The 14,908-nt window shown below is 42.5% G+C and overlaps 1 pseudogene; it reads right to left on the bottom strand.

Moving 5' to 3' along the window:
- Positions 1 to 11,277, bottom strand: part of LOC120437909 — a 187,714-nt pseudogene extending 176,437 nt beyond the window's left edge.
- Positions 11,278 to 14,908: the final 3,631 nt, after the last annotated feature.

Raw genomic sequence — 14,908 nt, 5'->3', positions numbered from 1 at the left:
AGATATGAGCATCACTGTCCTCAAACAGCAAATGACCAAGTCTAACATTTGGATCTTTTCTCTTTCATTGTTTTCTTTTTAATGAATCTTTGTAACAATCTGAGGATGTTTCAGGTCAGATTTATCCAGGAAACACAAACATGTAAAGGAGTCATCACAGCTCTCTGACCTCATTGGTCCAGGTTCAGCACTGAAGTCTGGAGGTAGACCTTTGGACCGGTCACTCCTCACAGACGGACAGCTGGACCCTGCAGACTGTGACCTCTGACCTCTGCAGACACAAACATGATTGAAGCAGCTGTGATCACACAGACTGCAGATGATGCAGCTGTTTCCTGTCAGTAACATCCTCTTAGATTAGAGTTCAGCTTTTTACAGGAAAACTGGACAAAACTGATTTTGTTACAAATTCATTTTCATTTCCTCTCAGCTCACAAACACAGTCAGAAAATCAACCAGAATCAACACTGATTATAATGTCAGAGCAGAATTATTTCTGTTACTCAGTGAGTTCAGCTCTCTGACCTCGTTGGTCCAGGTTCACCACTGAAGTTTGGAGGATTTCGATCTTTGGACCGGTCACTCCTCACAGACGGACAGCTGGACCCTGCAGACTCTGCTCTGTCCTCCTCTTCCTCCATCATCATCTTCTTCTGGACTTCAGCCAGTCTGAGAGATAAACCACAAACACACAGTGAGTTCACATTAACAGGAGTCACTGAGTTACAGTCGCTGACCTCTGACCTGTCATGTAACCTAGAAACCAGGTCACATGATCCACATCATCAATCACAGAAACCTGATCTCACCTGCTGACTCTGACATTTAAGACCTTCCAGCAACAAAGCACAAAAAGCAGAAACTGACAGAACATTAGGAACAGCTCTGAGTCTACCTTTCCGAGTTACTTCAGCCTTATATTCCTTCACGGACCCTCAGATCAGCTGACCAGCTGCTGTTGATTGTCCCAAAATCAAGGCTCAAATGCAGAGGAGAGCGAGCCTTTTCAGTTATGGCCCCAAAACTTTGGAATACGCTGCCTTTAAATATTAGACGGGCATCTTCGTTTCCTGTTTTTAAAACGCTTTTGAAAACACACCTTTTTTCGATAGCGTTCAGACTGGCGTGAGTTGATATTTGTATATGTTGTGTTGACATTGATAGTTTATGTGTTTTATTATGTTTTATGTAAGTGTCAGTGGTTTTATCTTGTCTTACACTGTGTTTTTGTACAGCACTTTGGGCAAACCTTTTGTTTTTAAATGTGCTATATAAATAAATTGGATTTGGATTTGATACAGTCAGCTCTCTGCAAACTCCGACCTGAGGATGAATTAAAGCACTTTTATGGGCTCTCATACACTTTTAGGATCACATGATGTTCACACATGATATCTGTGACTGTCCTAGTGAACTTCATGTTGATGCAGATCTGAGCTCCTCATCAGCTCTGCTGAATAATCTAAAGTTTCTCTGACATCAGGAATCAGACGCTGTCATGAACACACCTCCATGTTTCTGTTTCTCTGACACACTGAATTCAAACAGTCTGAGGAAACAAGGATGAACTTAAAGCTCCTGCAGGCTCTGACTTTATTCATGGAGATGCATGAATCGCATGGTTAATCCACATTTGGACTATTTCATCTCCTCAGTTTGAATTGAAGTTGTTTAATCATGAGTGAAACTAACACATCAGCTGACAGCTGTAATCAGCACCAATCAGCTGTCATAGAGACTCATTCACATGCAGCTCAAACTCTTTGCTGAATTGGAGAACTTCGTTTCTGTGACTGTGTGAAACTCTGATCCACAGCAGAAGAGTTCACCTGATGTCCACATGAAGAAGATCCACAGTGAAACTTCTCAGTGTAGAAACACTTTGGAGACCTGATCATTGTTCCCATGCTGTCCTGACTCAGACCATTTTCTTGTTGCTTAGTTTTAGCTGTTTCCCCATCGCACTGTCATTTGTGGCAAGTGCAATAATACCACATAAACACTGTTACAACTGCACACGTTTAAATCTTGGTTTGTAACAGCACACACACTCATCAGACTTTTTTCTGATCTAACCAATCAGATCATTGCATTTGGCAACTACTGTGGCACATGTGGCACTCAGAGCTCAAATCAAACACCTGTATTAAATATACAACAACATGGAAATAGTAAAAAATGCTGTTTTACTCGGACACACAGCTGGAGCTGCTCTGGTTCACTCAGCGGTCTGAAAGGATTCCTCTGCCTCCTCAGATGTGATCCCAACTCTGCTAACAAGAGTTCAAACTAAACTAAAGTAAACTAAAGTAAATTAATCTAAACTCCTAACCAACATCCTGAAACAAGAGCCAAAGCTTTAACTCCTGGATCTAACCCTGATATCCTCCCTGCTGCTGCTCTGAGAACCAGAATCTCTCTTTCTTTCTTTTCTGCTTCAGGAACATGAGGAGCAGCTCATCATCGCTTCATTTCAGTTTTTTTTCTTCACAGTCCAATTTCTGAGGAGGACTTTTCCATAAAAACGTGTTTCTGTGTTTCTAGGTTACACGATCAGTTCAGTTCTGTAAAATTCTGAATTTCATGTTGTTTTCATGCAACGTGCTGAGTGTGTAACTTTAACTTTCGATCCGAGGCTACCGAACAAACATCTGGGACAGAGCCTCAAACACCGAGACTAACAAAAAACTTTTTTTCTCTTTTCAAACCAAAGCGACAGCAGAGCGGGCAGATACAGAAACATCCTTACAAACCAAATATTCACAGCATTTTTCTGTTTGTGGCAGAAACATCTGTTTCATGTACAGCGGCCTCACTCAGGGTGCGGTCGGCCTCGTTGGTCCAGCTGTGAGTCCATTAATGTGAACTATGGAGCGGCAGATTTGTGCTGTTTGTGCTCAAAGTAACGGTGCGTTCACACCGAACGCGATAGAGGCGGCCAGAGCGTCAGGTTTACATGTAAAGTCAATGGAAAGAGGGTGATGACACGCGATTGCGCGTCCGGCGAAAATTCTGAAGCAGATTTGTATGGCAAGCCATTAGTGCCAAAATTCGCCACTGTTCTAACGCGTTTGATTAAGAAACGGCGTAAAAAACGCCGTTTAATTATTCAAAACGCCGAAAGAAACGGCGTTTTGTTTCGACAAACGCCGTTTTTCGACTCTCACATGGCGCCTGAACGCACCATCCGGTGACGTAAAAGCGGCGTTCAAAGACACACGCGAACGCCGCTTTTCGCCACTCGGCAGAAAACGCCGTTCAAAGATGCATAAAACGGCGTTTTTACGGCGTTCTGTGCCAGCTGTAACGGCGTTTAAAACGGCGTTTTATTGAAATTATGCAGGGCACTCCCCATGGTTCCCTCATCCAATTACTTTCAACTCATTTCACCCAATCAAAGAAGACGAAGTGCAGACCACACTAATGCATCACCGATTCACCTTGCTGCTGAGTGATTGCCTATTCGGTACCAGTGCTTGCCACAGTATTCACTTGTATTATAATCCCGCTATGCATTTTGATGTGTTTAAAGCATGATCAAGCAAACAAACGACAGAATACTTTTTCTGAAACCTTAACTGTGGTACCTGTTATGGCAGCTAACAGGTAATGAGCAGAGCTAGCTCTGCTAATTTCTGAGCTTCTTTCTTATTTTCCTCTTTACTTCTCTTAACCTTTAACTTATGTCTTAGCAATCAGATTCTGCCGTCATGCATTACCGCTCCGTGCTAGTTATGTTGACTTTTCTCTTCTTTTGTCTTCTCTTTTTTCACCCGTATTTAGACACTCGGCGCATGGCTCCTTTGTTTACGTTAGGGATCAGCTGTTAGCGCTGCGCCCTGCAGCTGCGCTACCGGCAGACAGACCCTACGTCCCCAGTGAGGGAAGAGACGGGGGTGATGTCTCCCGAGAAGGACACCTTACACACCATCTCTCCTTCCTGTAATCACTGTAAACGTGAGATCGCTCCCTGATATGATTGAGGAGCTAATGACGCTAACCCGGTCACAGTGGCAGTACCCCGACACTGCCCGGTACTCCCTCTGTGAGTAGGCTGCCCGGCTTCCAGCTGCTGCAGCCGGACAAGACGAGAGACAGCGGTGAGAGGAAAGGAGGGGGACTGGGCAGTGTTTGTTTGAGTAAAATGGTATTTTGATAAAAGTTAAGGTCTCCGTTTGTTTCAGAAAAAGCATTCTGTCATTTATTTGCTTTTATTATTTATTCATATGCCCTCCGCGGACCATCTCTGCACTGCGTGGGTGATTGGTGGCTCCGTGCACAAGTGCTGCACACAGGGACAAGGTGCACTAGGTTACGATCAGATCTTCCCTGGGCAGGGAGAGGTGATGAACTGTATGCCACTTTTTCATTGGCATACATTAAGTACAATGTTTTATTGCCTAGGGTGGGGCAGGTCACATACTGGGTGAAGGTGGGCAGTGTGGAGTCCAGCGAGACATGATTAAAGTCCCCTGATATTAGAAGAAGAGCTCTCGGAGATTGCGTCTGCAGTCTGCGGACCACAGAGAGTCACAGGCTGCCTCCACGGATGCTAACGGCTAATAGCTCAATGTCTCTGTTGCAGAGTTGTTCTTTCACAGCAATGTGCCCAGGGATACCACAACTGTCTTTAACAAACACTGCCCAGTCCCCTCCTTTCCTCTCACCGCTGTCTCTGGTCTTGTCCGGCCGCAGCAGCTGGAAGCCGGGCAGCCTACTCACAGAGGGAGTACCGGGCAGTGTCGGGTACTGCCACTGTGACCGGGTTAGCGTCATTAGCTCCTCAATCATATCAGGGAGCGATCTCACGTTTACAGTGATTACAGGAAGGAGAGATGGTGTGTAAGGTGTCCTTCTCGGGAGACATCACCCCGTCTCTTCCCTCACTGGGGACGTGGGGTCTGTCTGCCGGTAGCGCAGCTGCAGGGCGCAGCGCTAACAGCTGATCCCTAACGTAAACAAAGGAGCCATGCGCCGAGTGTCTAAATACGGGTGAAAAAAGAGAAGACAAAAGAAGAGAAAAGTCAACATAACTAGCACGGAGCGGTAATGCATGACGGCAGAATCTGATTGCTAAGACATAAGTTAAAGGTTAAGAGAAGTAAAGAGGAAAATAAGAAAGAAGCTCAGAAATTAGCAGAGCTAGCGCTGCTCATTACCTGTTAGCTGCCATGTATCACAGTTAAGGTTTCAGAAAAAGTATTCTGTCGTTTGTTTGCTTGATCATGCCTTAAACACATCAAAATGCATAGTGGGATTATAATACAAGTCAATACTGTGACAAGCACTGGTACTGAATAGGCAATCACTTAGCAGCAAGGTGAATCGGTGATGCATTAGTGTGGTCTGCACTTCCTCTTCTTTGATTGGGTGAAATGAGTTGAAAGTAATTGGATGAGGGAACCATGGGAGTGCCCTGCATAATTTCAATAAAACGCCGTTTTAAACGCCGTTACAGCTGGCACAGAACGCCGTAAAAACGCCGTTTTTATGCATCTTTGAACGGCGTTTTCTGCCGAGTGGCGTAAAAACGGCGCTTCCGTGTGTCTTTGAACGCCGCTTTTCGTCACTCGGATGGTGCGTTCAGGGCGCCATGAGAGTCGGAAAAAGCGGCGTTTGTCGAAACAGAACGCCGTTTTTCCCGGCGTTTGAATAATTAAACGGCGTTTTTACGCCGTTTCTTAATCAAACGGGTTAGAAAAGTGGCGAATTTTGGCACTAATGGCTTGCCATAGATTTGCGTCGTAAACGCCAAAACGCCTGAAACGCTGCGTCAGTGTACCGCGTCTGGCGGCGTTTGACTCGCGCGGAAAAAACACGCAGCGTGAGTTTTTGTGTTGCATTTTGTGCATACGCGTCTTTTCGCCTCTACCGCCGAGTTGGAAAAATCTGAACTCCAGCGTCAAATCGCGCGCGTCAACCAATCAGGAGCCTGGTGACGTGGCTGTAACCAGGTCAAAGGGGCAGATTCAGCCAAAGCCCTTCATTCTTCAATGGAGGGAAGGCTAATCAACACCGTAGCAAACAACCCGGAGCTGTACGACACCAGCTGCTTTGTGTACCGAGACAGGAATATAAAGGACCGAGTTTGGAGGAACAAATGTGAACAGTTCGGGCAACCTGGTAAGTTCATTCATTTCTCTTTTACATTTTCACTGACCGGGGAAGCCGCACAAAAAGCTAGCAAGCCACCGCTATTTTCCCACTGATGTACAAATACCGTTCTGCTTTTATGCATGCTGTCATGTTCAAGCGCTAGCTCGACAGCTGCCATCTAGCAAAGATACCGTCTGGCACAACTTCCTCCCACATCCCTCCCACATTTCCGGTTCACGCGCGTCAAAATATGCAATTTTGAGGCGCGGTGGATTTCTGTTGGACACGCGTCGAGGTGCGAATGTGCAGGCGTCAAATTAGGGGCGTTTGGGGCGTTTTCGCTCGCGCCTATCGCGTTCGGTGTGAACACACCGTAAGAAAGTAAAAGTAACTCGTTTTTGTTCAAAGCTCACTGAACTTTGTGCTACAAAGAAAATTAAATCAAATTTGAGGGGGTAGGGACTAATCAGTGCAAGGGCGTCGATTTGGCATGGACGGAGGGGACATGTCCCCACCAATAATTTGATCGCTTCTTGTAAAAAAAAAAAAAAAAGAAACCCAATATAAAGAAAAAAAAAGATCTGTCAGCGTCTCAGTCACCCAGCGGTGCAGAAAGAGTTAAATTACGTTCTCTACTGGAGTCCGACCTCATGTGACAAATATGGCCAATGTGATTGGCTGAGCCTTTCAAGGAGCTCTGTTTAGTTTCAGCAGCGGCAAACCTGCGTTGCGAGGAGGAGAGGAGGATGGTAGCAAAGAGGAAGAACGTGCATATAAGAAAGTATTTTTCAAAGAAACCTGTAAGTCAATTAAAGCCAAGCTCACTCATAAAATGTGTCCATCATAATAACGTTACAGGCTATGCTAGGTTTTGGCCCACATCAGTCTAAAATTGTATGCAACCATGAATGATGTGTTTTGGACACTAACTGCACAACAGGCAGCTCTATTAGTTCTCCCAGTCCCAGAGCAACATGTCTAATTTTGATTGAAAATGTCAGAAAAGATGGCAGCCTCGAGCAAGCCAGGATATTAGTTTACAGAGGCTGATAAAATTATACATTAAAATGTTGGTGACACAATAATTTCATCCTAGTGGCACTGACATATTCACAGGGTTAATTTCTGAGACAAAATATCATGAGGTAGTCATGATTTTGCAAATATTCCACCTTGTAGTGCAGTTTGCACTACAATTGTTTGGCTGCTGATGTAAATTGATTGATTAGTGTAGATTTGACAAAGAATCTGAATTGTCTCACTTTTTATATGGCACGAATCAATGTGTTATTTTATCAATATGTCCTAGTGCAGTCAGAGGGGAAAAGCCAGGGCCAAAGGTGAGGCACATCAAGCACAGAATAATAATTTTGTGGTCATCTTAGATGAGTTTTATGGACAAAAACCAGCAGGTCATTCAGTGTTCCCTTAGTGCTAATGTATAAGAGAAGTTGGTAACTGAAGTAATCGTGTTAAGATAAGATTACCTTTCGTTTTGTCACAGCAGAAAGTGGACAGTGCAAAGTTATATAGCGAAAATTAGAATACAATAAGAATAATATACTGTACACAACTGTACAGAATAGAATAAAATATACATTAGGATAAAAATAGAATACAAATGTTATGTACAACTGAGTAAAAATACAACTTACAACGTCTTATTGCACGTGTGTGTGTTTGAGCAGCTGCAAAAGTCTTTGTTGTGGAGTCTGACAGCAGTGGGGAGGAAAGACCTGCGAAATCGCTCCATCCCACATTTAAGTCCTTAAAGTCATATTCTTTTATTGTCTTGACTCTATTTGAAGCTATTTTTATTTTTGTATGATACCTGATTTATGTGGAATATGGCTGAAGTAAACTAAAGTCTAAAATACTTTAGTCAGTCATTTGTTTAATAGTAATTTAACATTATATAATTCACATATAAAACTATGAATTGTAATTTTAAATGGTTTAATAGCATGTAGAATAGCATATGTAGGCAAGTATATTTGTCCTTTTTTATCAAGAAGCAAAGACAAAAAGGAAAAAAAAAAGAAACAGGGCGGGGTGTGGTGGTTGAATCATCCGTCCCCACCAATGCCAAAACCAAATCTACGCCCTTGAATCAGTGTATACTTCTGCCTACTCCTTTTCAAACAAAAGAATGGAATTATATTTTGTAATGATTGTGAATGCACATGTTTGAAATAAAAATGAACTGGACATTAATATAATAATTAATATCAGTAGATGTGAACAAAAACTTTTAATTCTGATTGTTTTCAGCTTGAATCAAACACAGTTCGCCTGCCTCAGTTTTTTGCAGCACGTTTCACAATATGAAAAAAACATAATTTCACATGTACAGACCTGATATCTGATTTAAAAACATGTATGAGATTTACATTTCCAGTTTATCCAACACTAATGAGCAGTCTGTACCTTTAAATGTAAGCTCTCTTATCCCTGTCCTTATCTTTCTTCAGCTCTCTTTCTTTTTGTCTGTTAGTTTGTCAGCTGAAGTTTTTGAGCTGATAGAAATGCTGCATTTGAAATTACCTGCAAAATAAATCAGTGTCCACTTTTAACCTGCGACTTTGACATTCGTCGTCTGTATTTATCTGACATCTCCTGGTTATAAATAAAGGAACAGAAGCCTTTCATGTGTTTCTTTTTAGGCTGAGATGTTTGACGGCTCGTAGTGATGTGAAATAAGAACGCCCCAAAAATGTGTTACACAGACAGTAAGTGTTACGGCCTCTGACCCAGTGTTTATGTGTTCTCTGGGTTCATTAATATTCTTTGATTTAGTGTATAATGTGTGTAATAATGGTTCTGTTTCCTCTCCTGTGTACAGTGGTGGTTTTTGATACAGGCGACATGAACCGCTGCTCAGGGCGGCATCGTGGTGGGGGCGGAGTCAATGTTGGCATTGGCAAAAAAAGGTTGCTCCCCCAACATCATGCCAGCACATTTTTGTGATTACTTGGGCACCGATCGGTTTCCTATCGCTCATTTGCGGGGAGTAAAGCGCCCTCCATTTGTGAAGTACGCCTGCTGCTTGCTGGGGGAGAGGGGCGGGGCGGCGGGGGATTCTCAGCATCTAATAACCAGCTCGCAAAATAAAACTGAATAAAAACAAACCAGCAAACAGAAAAACTGAAGACATCATGATAGAGACAGGTCATTTGCACCGATGCGTTTTCTAAATTCTATACGAGAAAAGTGAGCGAGGGCCTCAGTGCACCTGCTACTGCTGAAGTCTCACACACAACCTGTCTAAAGGGGAGGGGGAGGGGGTCTGCTTACAAAGAGAGCACATTTCATTCATAATGTTGTCAGTCCAAACATGTTATGTATTAATGATTTGAATCCTGGGTTGTGTGAAATCCCAGAAATAAAAAACCCTGAATCTGAATCTGTGCACTGAGGTGTGGGTCTGTTAGGTTGTGTTGTGGTGACTCTCAGGTTGGGGGATTTGTGTTCATACTGGAGCGCAAATTAACAGCAACTGAAGATGGACGAGAAAAGGTCAAAGGTCATCAGGTGCTCAGTTTAGAAAACAGAGAAAAGAAGAAATGTAAGCAGATGTGTGATTGGATAATGGCAGTTATTATGTATCCTGAAACATTCATTAGTAGGAAAACCTCTGTTTACATTTGTCAGGCACTTTGGCTGTGATAGTAAACAGCAGACAGACACTGATGTGACTTATTCAATCTTTTGGATTGTGTTCAGCATAATATTTATTAGCCATTAATTGAAAGAAGAGCTGTATCGTTGATTTGTCTGCTATTCAACTTAAAAGAACAAAGTAATATATGATATCAACTCATTACATGTAAAGTAAAACATTTCAATCCTTTGGTTTTTATAATTTTATTATAGCTTTTATTATTAGCTATGATTATAGCTTACAGCTTATGAAAACCCAACATTCAAAATCTCTGATGTAGCTTCATGTGTGTAACTACTGTCTCTGTGTCCCTCTCTCTCCTGTCTGTCTCCTGCATCTACTCAGTCTGTGTCTTTGTGTGTGTTTCAGTTTTATTCTGACAGTCTTGTGTCTCTACAGGATTTTGTTAAGTTGTGTGTTCTCCCTGTCTTGTTGTACCTAATTAGTTCCAGCTGTTGTTCAACTGAATTTCCCGGAGGAACCAACTCGAGGGATTAGTAAAGTTCTCTCTCTCTCTGTTTCTCCTCGTTAGCCTCGTTACAAACACTACAGCTAACAAGTGGATTTTCCTGTTTTAGCTCAGCCAGCAAACAAAGCAGAACCACTTACTGCTGAAGACACAGAGAGTGAAAGTTTTTAAATAAACTCATTGCTGCAGCAAAGAGCAGCACAACAGTGAGACAGATTTTTAGCTTCAGTGTTCTTATTCTTCACTAAGTCATTGCCTCTGTCACTAATTAGCTAACATGAACTAATCTATGTCTATTAGCAACCAACCAACTCAAAGAGTTCATGTTACTAACAGCTCACCTCTCTGCAGCAGACACAGGCTGGGATTTAAAATGAATGATGGCATCTTTAGACGCGTCACTCTGTAAGGACACACAGCTGGGTTCAGGTTCAGGTTCAGCAGGTCTCCCTTTGATCCTGTTAGAGAAGAAAAATGTCTTTTTACATTTGGAGCCACAGAAGCTGATGAAGACTTAGATTACCTTCATCATCCCAAAGAGAAACAGGTTTGCAGGCTGAGCATGAGCAGAAGGAAACTCCAAACTACTGTTTTACAGTGTAAGGACAGAGCGCCACCCAGAGGTCATTTATACTGTGCAGGACTATTGATGGTCCCACTGTGAGCAGCAGGAGTTTAAATGTTTGACATGTTTTATAGAATAAAGGAATAAAGGTTCACTGACTTCTTTGAGATGCATTTTAGAGACCAGAAAACATCAAACAGTTCATTTAAATGAGATAAACTGACATCAAACAGCTCATGTTACTAACAGCTCACCTCTCTGCAGCAGACACTTTAAAATAAATGATGACATCTTTAGACCCGTCACTCTTACAGGACACAGAGCTGGGTGGAGGTCCAGGTGGGTTCCTGTGAATAATGATGGAGCAGTGATGTGAGTGCTGAGCTGTGACATGGAGAAGAGTCATGGACAGTTAGAGATGGTCATCTCACCTCTGAGCTTTGGTCTGGCTCTCATGTTCCCCACACAGAGTGCTTTTAGAGGAGGGACTCCTCCTCTCTGTCCTCACACTGATCCATGCTGCTCAATTCAGCTCACACACACTTTCTACCTTCACCTGCAGAGGAAACACAAATCATTCATGTGCACATCAACTGAGAGCTGCAGAGGTCGTGTCTGATGTGTTGGACTAACATCCATCTGAGACGCAGCTTTCATCAGTTCACTACAAAAAGTGTCACAGAGCCGAGTTCAGCCTCCAAATCCTCCATTACTGTAGTCCTACAAAGGTCAAATATGGCTGCAGAGAGCAACTTTATGTCAGTAACAATGTCCAGGACCGAGCTGACTGCTTACAGAGTTCATGCTCTAACTGCTAGCTGCTCTGCTAAGCTAACTCATGTTAATGCTGCTCAGAAAATGTAAATAAAACATTAACGAGTGAAAAGTAAAGCTTGGAGTCACAGGATGATGCTGATGTAAGCAAACAGAGCACTGAGTTCTTCATCATTGCTACAGTTGATTTTTTTTTAAGCAACAAAAAAAATCTTAAGGAAAAAAATGGAAATGCTGATAAATCTGTTTATTTGTAAGACAAACATAGCTCAGTTTGTGGAAAGCTGCATGAAGCTGGCAGCGTGACATTTGTCTCAAACTACACACGTGTGATGGACAGAAATGTTTTAGATATTTGTGTGCACAGGATGGTTTTTGATTCGTGAAGCTGAATTTAATAAACTGAGTGTAAATGGTGAGGATCAATTCAGGTTGGGATGTGTGGATTGAAGCACACACTTGTGAGTCCTCAGATGAAACACACAAATCACTGCACACCTGTGTAAATCTGTGGATCATATCGCACCCAGTCGAGTTACTCTAGAGACCAGTTTGTCTGTTAATGAGCTGAGATCTTTTATTGGGACTCTTCATCCAAGAGAAACCCTCCCTGTCACCTGTATCCATGGTTACTGACTGTCACCTGTGTGCACTGAGAGCAGAGAGCAGCTGTGCAGCGCTGACGTCAGTGTGCGCAGCTGCAGGAGGGAGTTTCTGCGTTCTCCAGAATAACTCAGTGACGTAATGACGCTGGGCCTGCGTGTTTCTGTTCCTAATTATTCAGAGAGATAACAAACCATCTGTTTCTGATGTGACTTCATCCCAGACACACGATGACAAACAGCTTTACTTTAACTTTACATTTAAGTCCAGATTCCAACACAAACACTCAGAGCCTGAAACACAGAGAATAACTGAAACGTTTTTTTTCTCTTAAAAACAAAGCGACAGCAGAGCGAGCAGAGAAAGAAACAACAGAGCAAATATTCACAGCATGTTATCTTTTTTCGGCAGAAACATCTGTTTCCACGTCACGTACAGCGGCCTCACTCAGAGCTCAGGGCGGGTCAGCGTCTTAGTCCAGCTGTAGTCCGTTACCGTGAACTATGGAGCGGCAGATTTGTGCTGAACTTAGCTGCACACAGCTGATGTTAGCCAGGAAACATTACACACTGCTAACGTTACCTTAACACGGAGCTTCACACGGAGACGATCAGCGTCAAAGTTCAGGAGAGAAAAACTTCGGGAAGAGAAAAACCAGGGAGGGGCTTGTGGGACAGAGGGTCCACAGCCACAAACACTCTGACCAATCACAGCACTCCATTTCACTCCGCTTTTGTTACGTCCCCTCCGCTTTTCCACAGCAGTAAACTGCTTGTCAGTAACAGAGAGTCAGTGAACGCAGCACATTTTCTGTTGAACGTAGAAAAACACAGAATAGATTAGTTTGAGTGAATGAACAGCACATGTTTGTCTGCACAGACCATAATAATACTGACAGGCTGTTTGTTCAGAGCTGATTTATTTCTGCTCATTTTCCTGTTTGAAACACAAACATCTGTCAACACTTTGTTTCAGCTCCACATTCATCCAAACATCCAAAGTTCTCTCCTGACAGTCAAACATCCATGATGAGAGTGATCATGGTCGAGTGTGAGGTACAAAACTTCTACTGTAACACTTTACCTTCATTTGATGTATGAACATCAGCAGGATTCTGATGCAGGACTTTTACTGCAGTAAATAATCTGAATACTGCAGACAGGCTGATCCCAACAGCAGCAATAAACCTGAAAATACATGAAACTAACATTAAAGCAGTGTTTCATCCTCACTGTGTGTTTGACCACACTGATCCAGGATCAGATTCATGTTCCTGACCTGACAGTTTACCTGTACACTTATGATGCATTCAGGGTCCCGCAGCAGACTGTTGGCTCTACAACGGGGGTTTTATCCTTCAGTGACTGCAAAAATAAAACCTGCTGCCATTGAAAAATCTGTAAATTTAAGAATAAAGTCTAATATCCCAAAAACTACAATACTATCATAAAATACACATCATAAATCTTAGTTTACACTCATGAATCATGCTTCATCAACATGGAGCTCTGAGTGTTTATTAGACAATCATTGTGTGAAAGAGGCTCTAACACAGCTGAGTGCTGAAAGTTCATGTGATATCCATGTGTTGCTGCTCTGGACGATGCCCTGCAGAAGCTGCTGTGCTGCTGATACAATCTCAAAAAAAGTTTCCTGGTACTTTTTTTCTTTGCTGTTATTTATATTCATTGTGGCCGTTATAATGATGAGCCTTTGATATTAACAAGCACTTCTTCATTGTCACAGAGAGGGAAACGTTGTATTTTCTTGCTGCACTTCCTCACAGTAAAGATATTTGTACCGCACTCCTGCAAAGAAGATTCTGTAGGTGAACTGTTGATGGGACAAAAAAAAAAGTTTCACTTTGCAAAATGTTGTGCAGGGAAGCTGTGGTTGCTTCTTAGACTATCATGACCTGGATGACTGAGAACCTACACAGACACGCTCTGAAGGAAGGGCTCCACACTTATTGTACTGATTTAACTCTGCTTATTGTCATCTAGCAAAGTTTGGTTTAATGTGTCTCTATTGACAACACAAAGCATTTTTTTTTACTATTTATAGAATAATAATAATAATAATAATAATAATAATAATAATAATACGTATGTGTTAGTCCCCGTAGGGAAATTACTCCTCTGCATTTAACCCATTCACCCAGTGAAGCAGTGGGCAGCCACCAATGCAGCGCCCAGGGAGTAGTGTGTAGGGACGGGTACCTCAGGGTAGTTCAGTGGAATTGAATCCCCGACCTTCCAATCATGGGGCACACAGCTGCATCCAGTTAGAGAGGAAACTGTGTAATGCAATGATGATGTTCCTGCGTCATGTTGTTGCTCCTCCTCCACATGCTTACCTGCCACAGTTTAACTCCACCTCTCAGACAGTCATGTCACCTGATCTGCATGTTTTGCTGTACGATGACGTCATCTTGATGTTGACGAGGAGAAAAACTAGTTTTGTCCTGCAGATGGCGATCTTGCACCGTGTTCAGAGACACTTTGATGATGCTGGTCTACTCAACTTACTTTAGCCTGGGTTGGACTTTATATGAGCAGCTTCCACTCTGGTTTCACTGTTAAATACACTTGTTTGATTTCACTTGTAAAAGCTGAAAAATATTTTATTGCAAAATTATTTGTTCGTACATTTTTTGAGGGTCAAATATCTTGTTTGATTTGAGGAATGAACTGTTAAGGTGGAAAAAATGAATCAGGTTGAAATAGTGGTGCTTTAAATC

Source organism: Oreochromis aureus, linkage group 3 (assembly GCF_013358895.1).
Source record: "Oreochromis aureus strain Israel breed Guangdong linkage group 3, ZZ_aureus, whole genome shotgun sequence".
NCBI lineage: Eukaryota > Metazoa > Chordata > Actinopteri > Cichliformes > Cichlidae > Oreochromis > Oreochromis aureus.
This window is presented reverse-complemented; position numbering and strand designations above follow the sequence as displayed.